Raw genomic sequence first — 9,246 nt, 5'->3', positions numbered from 1 at the left:
CCCCCCGGTCCTCCAGTCCTGCAAGCTGCCCCCCACCAGTCTGCCTCTCTTCCTTTTCTCCTCTCCTCCCTCCCACGCCTGTATGACCTACTCAGCTGGAGAGACCGAGGGACCAGACTTGGGAGCCCAGCAGGCCCGCCGGGCCCAAGTGGGTAGGGGGAAGGTCCTCCGCACCTCCCCTGGTCCTTTGCTCCTGGAACGTCCCACCACCGGTCTGCCTCTCTTCCTCTTCCCCTGCCACGATCCAACGTCCCCAGGACCAATGTGTCTTAAAGGGGACCCTGGAGAGTTGGAAACCAGGCCCAGGAGCCCAGCAGGCTTCTCAGGCCAGTGGGCAGTGGAAATGTCTTTCTCTCCTGCCCTGATCCTCTGATCCCAGAGGGTCCCTCCCCACTTCTGCCTCTCTTCTTTTCCCCCCACCACTTCCCTCCTTTACTTCTAGGACCAATGGCCTTGGAAGGTGGAGGACCCGCCCAGAAGAAATACCCGGCGGTTCCTCCCCTGTTCTTCTGACCTGGAGAGATCCCTTCCCACCCCCACTGTCTGCCTCTCTCCCTCCCGCCACCCCATCCCCCTCCACCCCATGCCCCCAGGACCCTCGTGCCAGAGGAGAGCCTGGAGAGTGAAGGACCAGGCCCGGGAGCCCAGGCGGCCTCCTTGGCCAAGAGGGCAGGCAAAACGCCCTCTCGCCTCCCCGTCCCCCAGTCTCAAAGCCCCCACCCCCACCAGTCCACCTCTCCACCTCCTCGCCCCTCCTCCCTCCTTCCCACACCCCCAGGACCCAGGCAGCACAGAGGGGGCCTTGGAGGGTGGAGGACCCCGCTGGGGAGCCCAGCAGGCCCCCAAGCTGGGGAGCTCGGCTGGCCTCCTGGCTTCCCCAGTGGGAGAAACCCAGTTGCGGTTTCAGATCTCCCCAGCCCCCAGCGGTCTCTCCAGGCAGGAACCTCCCCCCTCAGCCAGCCACCCCCCTGGGGCACCGGTCCCCTCTGGCTTCCCCTTCCCCGCCCCCCTGACTGCCCCCTGGTCCTACCCAGTTGCTCCAGGGTTCCCGCGGTCTGCTTGGGCCTCAGGTCCCCCGCCGGCCTCCGGCAACCTATCTATTTGTGGGGAGACAGGATCTCTGCATCTTCCTACGCCGCCATCTTGACTCTGCCCCCCAGTAAACTTTTTGATTGTAATGTAAGTGCCTGACATTATTAAGCTTTTGGTTGCTGAGGCAACCATTTCAAAGACATTCATCTCAAATAAACATATTGCCAGCTGTGTGAGGAAGTTACTATAGAAACAGCTGGATAAGGAACCAGGTTGAACCCCCCCACATCCATGAATTCCCCCTCTTAGAAAGCCCTGGGTGACCTAGATAACTGACCACTTGAATGGCCTGCTTCTCCCTGCCCACACCTTATTCCTACTCTTATGCGTTAACTTTGCCAAAAAAAAGAGTGAACCCATGAAACCTTAGGTACCCCACCCTTGAACGCTAATAAAGACAGAACCCCAGGTCCATGCTTCCTCCCTCTCTGTATCCACGACCTTGTGTGGCCTTGTAGCATTCCCTGTACCCTCCAGGACCTGTGAGTAATAAATCTTGTTCATCAAAACCAAAGATGGTTTTGCTGAGATGTGTCCTGCAATCACAATAAGAACCAAAAGGCCAGTCCAGTCACAACATTGGCCCTGGTGGTGGGGGGTGGAGGAAATGTCTGGCCAATCTGGAGACTGAGTTCAACCGTGAGGGTGATCAATCAATCAGTCATGTCTACATATTTATGGGAGCCCCAATAAAAACTGTGAGGCTCAGATGGGCTTCTCTGGTTGGGATTACTTCATGCATATTGTCACACCTCAATGCAAGATTGTAAATCCAGCAAGCAGCAAAGGATGCAAAGCTAGGTCCTAGGCAGAAGCAATTCAGGCCACCCTTCCAGAACTGGAGCCAGGCCACAGACCCTTGTGAGGACCCCGAAGGTATGAGTTTCAGAGCTCCTAAGGGTGTCTGTTTGACCCTACAGGCATGGGGCAGAGGCCAGAGAATAAAGGCTCTGCAGAGAAGAAAACAGATCCATGGCCAAGTGGGTGTCAGTCCAGGTCCCAGACCAAAAGGGTCTTAGAAAATTTAAAGGAAGGCACTTCAAAGTGTGGGAGCCTAACGGGGCAGGGCTGGGGTAGAGGCCCCTCTTGCTCTGATGTGAGGGCAGTTACCACTACGAAGAAAGTGTTTCTTTCAGAAGTGCTTGCCTTTTGCATTAGTTGAGTTCTAATAGTATCAATAGGAATTTCCGTGAATGTATACTAATTAAATTGGAAAGCTGAGTACAGCAAACATAGACAGAGATTTTTAAAGACTATGCTATTAAATCCTCGTCTTCTCTAATTCTTTGAGTTGTTAACCTCTAGTCAGCTTTCAAACTTTCAACTGTACGCTCTAGGGCTTTTCACATCTGCAAATCCTCTTTCAAGAATCTTTTACGCATGAAACAGATCAAATTTCCCTCGAAGATATCCTTGCTTGCCTGTGTTATTTCCATTTCCCGGAAGTGTTTTACATCTGCATTGCAAAAGAGCAGTCATGCCTCCTTCTCACTTACCATCCCAGGACAAATGTTACTTTCCCAACAAGCCATTTGGATGCCTTCCAACCCTCAAGGCTCTGTGCATCAGTCTCTATGGAAATCTTTCTCCTTTCCAGACAAGACTGTCTTCTCCAGTACAAAATGGATCTTGTACTCTTTTGCCCTAACTCACACTGCCTTCCCCCATACTCTCTAGAGGTCCAATTCTTCTAGCAAGGGGGTGGAATAAACCATTTCTGACCTGCTGCCCTCATCTTCTCCCACACCCTCGCTAGATTACTATTTCCCCTGGCTCCCTGCTTCCACGCCTTTGATCATGCTCTTGCTTGCACCTGGAATTCCCTCTCCGTTATTCCCCTTCCCCTCATGTCGCCTCGAAGGAAGAAGAGCACCCATTTGATCACAGGTTAGAGTACCCTCTTTCCAAAAGCATGATTGTGGCCATTTGCTTTTTTTCTCTTTTTTTCTTTTTTTGCTAAGGAAAAGGATGTTTTATTACCTTGACCATAGTTATAATTATTATTGTTTATAAAAGTTGTACAAATGTAGGCTGATCATCTTTAACGTCTCAAAAAGCCAAACATAAATAAAGCACAGAAAGTAAATGCAATCGAAAAGAGTTCTGACATAATTCTTCTACGTGTTGTATGGAATCCTAGGAAGAATCATTGCAATAATTATCCAAAGTAATATTAAAGGTAACAAAAGAGATGTTTGGTCTTAAATGCAAATTCAAATGTAGAGTGTCTAAAGTAACAGATCAAAGCGAAAGTGCATCTGCAATTTCTAACAGCAAAAAATAAGTTTGTAAATACTGTATTCTTCAGTGAAGTAAGGAAGAAGGTCAAGAACAAAATGTTGGGTAGTCTTATCCACCAGGTCACCTTTAAGGATAATTTTTCAGGACAGTAAAAATGTGCAACAGTTAAGCTCTACACATACATAACAGAACATTCATTGTTACACTAGAACCAGTACTTTCATTTGTAGCCTTCACAAATCAAAACATAACAAATAATTATACATCAGTATGGGTAGCAATACCAAATGCTATTTTACAACTGCCACTATGTGTTTCTTCTTCTCTGACACAATCTGCGCAGATCCAGACTTGCTGTTTGATACGATTCAGTTCCTTTCGTCACGCGCTTCTTTCGTGACGCTCTGTTCCCGAATCTGGCTGTAGATAGATTCTGGTAGGTGTCGGTGATGCGAAATACGTTTTATGTAAGGATGATGTTGAAATTTCTCCTTTAACTTCTGGTTATAATCAGTGGCTGCTTTTTCTCGAGATGTAAGCATACCCAACTTTTCACAAGCATTAGCTTTCCGTAGACGACTGTTCATTTCATCAGATCCACACATAATGTACTTGCTGTCAGAAGTCCATTTTACACAGATAACATGTTGCATTCTCTTTGTGTGATAGACTTGCCTGCTTCTACTTTTGTCCACAGGAAAGATTCAAATAGATTTATCAAAACTAGCAGACACAAGCTCTTTCCCAGTGGGAGAGTCATCCACATCAAGCACCGCAGATACGTGATCTATATGTACCATTACAGGAGTGTCCAGGACATGCATATCAAAAGTATACAAGTTGTGATCTTCCTTTGCTGCAGTAAAAATGAAAGCTTCCATAGGGTTCCAGCAAATTGTATTTGCTCTCATATCTAAGATGACCTTTTTCAGAGGAGGAGCTTGCCTCATATCATACAGTACTATATTCCTATCAGAAGCACAACTTTCCAAGAGAAATGTCTCAATTGGGTTAAATTGAACACTGCTTATACTGTCAAATCCCCAAGTCATTGAATGTATAGGATTGGTTCTTTGTTCATCCCAAATGTCTCCTTGCTGTCCACATGTGGCAAAAACAGCTTCTTTCCAGTAATGATCAATTCCTGTATATACTGTCTTTCCTAATATTGTATACACCGGTTCCTCCTCTTCTCCACAGCTTGGTCCATCCATTTTCCATTGCTTCACAGTTTTGTCATCACCAACAGTAAAAAAAAGAAGTCCCACAAAAGCAAGTACATATTCCTCATACAAAACCTTCACGTGCTTGTATTGTACGAATACATTTTCGTTTAGTCAAGTTCCAAATTCTAACCTCCCCATCACATGCCCCAGAAAGGACAGTAGCCAGGCTCTTTGGATGCTTTGCCAAGCAACTGACTCTGTCTCGATAACCATGGTTTCACAAACACCCATTCCAGTTTGGTAGCGTTTAAAGCTCTTACATAGTCTCGTGGGACCTCAGAAGGATATAAGGTAGGATCATAGTTTCTTGGAACTCTCTGTAAGTCCAATTTGGTTTCATGAACACAGCTGTCTGGGTTCTGGCTCAGCATCTTCACCTTCATCTTGCTGCTAGTACTTCCTGATTCCACGAGACTTGCCTCCAGGTCCCTGTTGCTGCCCCCATTTGCTTTTCAGAAGAGTCTAAGGAAAAAAAGCACAGAGTTCCTCCACATGTCAGTAAGGATTTCCAGCTTTAACCAGTACACATGTTCCAGGCCAGCAGGTAGACGTTGAAAGGGACATAGCTTTGTACCCAGCTACAGCTGAACTTGGTGGCAAGGTATTGAAAAAAAAAAAAGGCACAAATCACATGGAAGGATGTGGGGGAAGGGGGGAAAATAAAATACTGCCTTCTCATAGAAATGTGTTTTTAAAATTTCTACAGATAGAGCTGTCAGGATTGCATGTCGACTTTCATGGGCCCCACATATTTTGGGCCTATGGGCCTCCTCCTACTGTAATGCATGTTCATGGGTGCTAAAACTTTTTTTCTCTGATATGAGAAAAATAATTAAACATCGTCTTCAATCCCAAACTCATTTTTTTCTTTTGACTTTAAATGAAATTTAAACAATTTGGCGATCCTCTCAAGTACTGTGGGGGTCTAGAAATTATGCTTAAAGGATAGTTAGCCCTGAGACTATGTCTTATAAAGTAGCATAAAAGACATGGTTTGGTATAGTGTTTAAGAGTATAATGTTTAAGAGTAGTCCGGGAGCCAGGCTGTTTGGGTTTGAATCCTGTCTCTGCCCTTCTTTAGCTGTGTGACCTCAGGGGAGTTATTTAATATCTGTCTTTGTGACTCAGTTTCCTCATCTGTAGAATAGGGATAATACTATCACATAGTTTATTGGGTTATGGCTAAGGTTAAATGGGCTAACATGTGCTAGGACCAAAGACTGACACATAGCACTATATGAGCACTGTAAGTGTGAGCTATTATCATTATTAATTATTGTCAATTAGGTGCTTAATCAGGATATATTAAATGAAACAATGACTATTCTTCTTATGCCCAGATATTTTTTCAGCAGCATCAAGCCACGTTAAAAGAAGGACTTTAAATCTGGACATAATTATTTCTATTTTTGAGAAAGAGGAAAAGAAAACAAAACTCTCTGGGAGATGAGGCAAACCCTTGCTAATATATGAATGCATCTTGTTCAACACATTACTGAAATCCCAAACTCTTTTAAGCTGGAAGCATTTAAGAGGCCATCTAGCCTAGCCTTCGAAACAGTGAAAAGAATCCCTTCTATGACAAGGCTCTTGAACAATTTAAGGAACATGGAGTTGAATCTTTCATCAAGCATCTCATTTCACCATGGATCAGATCAAGTCTGAGAATATTCTTCCGTATATGCTAACTAAAATATTGCCTCCCTGCAACTTCCATCTTTTGACCCTGCTTCTGTCTCTTTGAAGCTGCTTAGAACAAGGTCATTCTTTTTCAGACAACAAGCTCCAAAGTATCTTTAGATAGAGTTCAAGTCTTTTGTTTTCCAAGGTATTATCCATTCTTTTCATTCATACTCTAGGACCCATGGCTTACAAAGTCTTCACCAACCTGATCTTTCTCCACAAAGCACAATCTAATGCTGTTTCTAATACTTGGCTCCCCACTGTGACATGGTACCCTAGCTCTGCTCTGACTGGACAGGGAACCCTGAGACTGTCACCTTCTTTGTTGTGGGTGCTATCCTATATTACTAGAAATATAGATTAAGATTGCTTGAGATGTTTTGGTAGTTGCATTGTACTGTCGGCTTATATTAAATTAGTGAGCAACTAAACTCTCTAGGTACTTTACACATAGAAAATTATCAAACCAGGTTTTCTCCATTTTTTACTTCCGCAATTCGTTTTGTAAACCCAATTGGAGAACTTTACCTTATTATGACTACTTCACATCTCACTACTTTTAGCTCAGTGTCTTAGCCTATTAAACCTCGATTTTCTTTTAGCAATCACGTTAGTTTTCCCACACATCCTTTCACCATATGAAAACTTGATAAGCCTATTTTCCCTGATCTCATCTAAATCATTTGCATATATCTTGTCTAGGGCAGGGTCAGACCACTCATCTAAGAGATTGCTTCTGGGTTGACATATTTTGGGGATGGAGTTACCCAAACAGTTTAAATGTCCTGATTACCATCATTTAGCTCAAATGTTTTGATCTTAGCTACAATATAATCAGGAAAGACTTTGTAACAGGCCGGTTCAAATCAGCATTTAGCTTGTCTAGGCCAGAATTGCCTTTCAGAATCCCCTCCCTTAAAACGTAGATTCCTAGGCCCCACTCCTCTGACTCTTGAGTCAGTAGGTTCTAAGTGAGTCCTGAGAATTAGTACTTTTAAAAAGAACCCCATTCCTTCTGTTATGGCTAGCACCTGGGAACCAAATGCTCTTCTTAATCCTAGTGTGGTTTGTAGATCAGCTGCAGTACCTGGAAGCTGGTCGGAAAGATAGAATCCCCTCTCCTGGAACCTCAGACCTATTGAATCAGAATCTACTGATTATAGATCCCCAAGTGATTTGTGGGCATATTAAAGTATGAGGAGCACTATGTAAGCCATTTCCATAAGTTAGCTTTCTGATTACTCAAGAAGGAGAAGGAAGAGGGGGAGGGGGCTGGAGAAAAGTTATGCCTCCTCCATTTATTTTACATTTGGACCGGGACAAATTATTTCACCTCCCTTTACCTCAGTTCCTTTGTCTATCAAAGTCATTCCTACCTTACAAGGATGTTTTAAGGATTCAATGAGTTAATGTGAAACACTGAGAACAGTCCCTTCCCACAGTAAATCTCTGTTCCGGGTTAAACTGTGTCCCCCTCCCTCTTTCTCTCTCTTGTTCTAGCATTGTGCTGACATGGTCCTTCTGTCCACTTTAGTATTTTCATGTAATCTGGGTTATAGTCTCCCTGATACTTTTCTGATAAGTGGTATATTGGTTTGAGGGATTTGTCCTTAATTAAGCAATACATCTTGCCTCTTCTAGGTTTCCATTGTGCATGTTCTTTCAGAAATGTTCCCTCATCAGAAAGCTACCTATGTGGCCACACTTCTTTCTTTAGGACCGTCAAGAAAATTGCCTTTATTCTCATTCAACTCATTTACAGCTTTATTTTTAGTATTTTCATTTTTAGAACCTTGCAAGCCTGTTGAACATATTATTCTCTTTGGTGGCTTCTAGCCATGGATTCCTATCTGCCTTCTCTATGAACTTTTAAAGTTTGTTTTCCTCAAGTTGGAGACACACTTGCGCATTCATCTAATTAATATTTATTGAGCATCTACTGTGTAACAGGCACACAGAGCCCTGAACAAACTGATGATCCACACCCTCGTAGAGTTTACAGTCCAGTGAAGATTTGTGTCTGATTGCGTCCTGCATTCTTGGGGGAGAGGGTTTGTTTGTGTGTTTGTTTGTTTTAATATTATAAACCCTAAGGTAACACAGAGTCTCTGTCAGGATTCTGACAGCCAAGAAATACAATAATGAAGTGGTATCACTGAGGATAGCCTATGAAGGGGCTGTTTACAAGGTTGTGGACAGGGTTAAAAGAAGCTAAGGACTAGTGACGACAGAACGCCAATTACCACTCCTGTGTCAAGGTCAAGGAGAGAGCTGTAGCTGAAGGTCAGGGCCTGCCAACAGGAAAAGTGCAGCCAATACCAACCTGCAGCCTGGCAGGGAGAGAGCAAAGGCAATAAGCCGTGTGCCTGTGATGGTTAATTTTATGTGACAGCTTGGCTAGGCCATGGTATCCAGTTTTTGGTAAAACAGCAGGCTTAACGTTGCTAGGAAGGTATTTTTTTTTGGATGTGATTAACATTTAAATCAGTAAATGTTATCTGTTCTGAATAAAGCAGATAACCCTCCAGAGTGTAGATGGGCTTCATCTAAGCAGTTGAAGGCCTGAGAGGGAAAAAGACTGAAGTCCCCAGAGGAGGAAGATTCTGCCTTCAGACTGCCCTGACTCACGATTGCAACAGCTCTTCCCTGGGTCTCCAGCCTGCTGTTCTGCCCTGCAGCTCTTGGTCTTGCCGGCCCCCGCAATTATGTGAGGCACTCCCTCCCTGTCTCTCTCTATCTCCCCCTCTCTCTCTCTTTCTATTATAAACACACACACATATTTATAAACACACACATGTATGATACATATGTGCATACGTGTGTATATACATAGAACTACATGCATAAATTCATATAATTACATATTTGCACATATGGTTCTGTCTCTTTGGAGAAGCCTGAATAACACAGTAGCTAACCACTCCTCCTCCCTTTGGTTTTCCACCAGCACTTGCCAAACACAACAAGCGAGCTGGGGGAAAGGGAGCCCGTGGGTGCTGTCTGC

General features: G+C 44.2%; 1 pseudogene; it reads right to left on the bottom strand.

The window, feature by feature from the left end:
• Positions 1-3,424: 3,424 nt before the first annotated feature.
• Positions 3,425-4,942, bottom strand: LOC130854536 (DDB1- and CUL4-associated factor 13-like; annotated as a pseudogene).
• Between the last annotated feature and the right edge of the window lie 4,304 nt (positions 4,943-9,246).

Source organism: Hippopotamus amphibius, chromosome 5, assembly GCF_030028045.1.
Source record: "Hippopotamus amphibius kiboko isolate mHipAmp2 chromosome 5, mHipAmp2.hap2, whole genome shotgun sequence".
NCBI classification, from domain to species: Eukaryota; Metazoa; Chordata; class Mammalia; order Artiodactyla; family Hippopotamidae; genus Hippopotamus; species Hippopotamus amphibius.
The sequence above is the reverse complement of the archived record's forward strand: the minus strand, read 5'-3'. Positions and strand labels throughout refer to the sequence as shown.